This window comes from Anoplophora glabripennis, unplaced genomic scaffold, assembly GCF_000390285.2.
Source record: "Anoplophora glabripennis isolate ALB-LARVAE unplaced genomic scaffold, Agla_2.0 scaffold54, whole genome shotgun sequence".
Lineage (NCBI taxonomy): Eukaryota > Metazoa > Arthropoda > Insecta > Coleoptera > Cerambycidae > Anoplophora > Anoplophora glabripennis.
Genome location: NW_019416241.1, coordinates 921,585 through 923,244, shown reverse-complemented (window position 1 = coordinate 923,244; position 1,660 = coordinate 921,585).

Below are 1,660 nucleotides of genomic sequence, written 5' to 3'. Positions count from 1 at the left end.
AAGGTCTAAATCAAAATATTTCTGGATTCAGTTTATTCAACTTAAAGAGTATCTATTAAAAATATGTAAAGGCTAATTTTGTTATAGAATGATATTATGTTCACTTAAAATATGCTTTAACATAAAGGAGACTTTAACTAAAGGATTTTTCCGTGACAGGTACGAAATTAAGCTTCAGTAAATGACCAATAAGTTTATTTACTCGTAGAACTCTAGACCTGTACATATACAGGGTAGGAAAGTACCGATGGTCTATCTGAAGTTACGTGAGAGCGATAAAGTAAGCCATAGAAATCCATGCGATAGAGAAGGATGGCTATAATGAAGGCCTCTCATAGTCACCGCCCGTTTCGCCCTTCCACAAATAAGATCCACTTCTTATTTGTGGAAGGGCGAAATGGGCGTTGACTATTAGACGCCTTCATTATAGCCATCCTTGTCTATCACATGGATTTCTATGGCTTACTTTATCGCTCTCACGTAACTTCTGATAGACCATCGGTACTTTCCTACACTGTATATGCCTTCAAAAGTGGAAAAACGCAAATAATATCAGTGATGTGAGTGAAAAGCCACTGCCATACTTTTTGGAGAAGCCAAAAAAAGTAAAGCTGTCAACATGAAGGTTCTATTACTCGATGTTAAAGTGGACGTTGCTAGTAAATGAAAACTTTGACATTTCGTAATGTTTTAAGTACAGCCAACTAATTACAATGCTAAAGAAATTAGCCGATGACTACATACCTAAAGAAATCGAAAATCTTCGAACTCTGATAATGAAGTGAGATTTATAAGAGATGTAAGCATATTCTTCAGTAGTAATAGCAATTTAAATTTTACATTATTGGTTGTTGCAATAGAGGGATTTTTTGGGGCCTGCCGATAAACTGTACTTAGTTGGAAGTTAGAAATTTCTGATGTTGATGATTGAAAAATAGTCATAATCTTATTGACACCAGATGTCGTTTTGCATACAGACCAAAATTGTAGAGGGTCTGCTTTGGGTATCGTCACAGTATACGCTGATTTGTGTTTTAGAAACGTGCGTCACAAAGTTCTTTAACGACAATCCACAGCAAAAATACATTTACCAATCTGTAGGAATAAATTGCTTTTTATAACAGTCCTAAGAAAATTATCGAATTCAGAAATGTATAAAGGCCATTGTTTACGCTGCTTTGGTACCTCGGGATACCATTTTATCCAATGGTAAGTAATAATTTACATCATATATTTTATTTTGTAACGTTATTTGCTATTATTCTTTATTTAACATTTCAGAAATTTAATCACGAAGAACTCGATAAACCGAAATATGTTCCCGCCGAAGTATATAAAGTTTAAAATTTATAACAGCCATTCTGCTTGATTTTCATTCTTGGAATATAGACTAATACTTATACGTATTGCGAATTTTCGAGGCATTTCTCATGAATTCCCAGCCATGATAGTATATTATAAAAGAAATGAATTATTGATTTTTACCATTGAACGACGTAAAGTTTTATCAAGATATATGTAAGTTCAATTCCAATTCTATTTCCATTGTATTCGTAATACATGAACTATAAAACACTGATCAGCATTCTGTCCCTATGCAGCCATTCAATAAACTATATTACTGCGCTATCCTAGCAAATAACACCATTACTTTGTTATT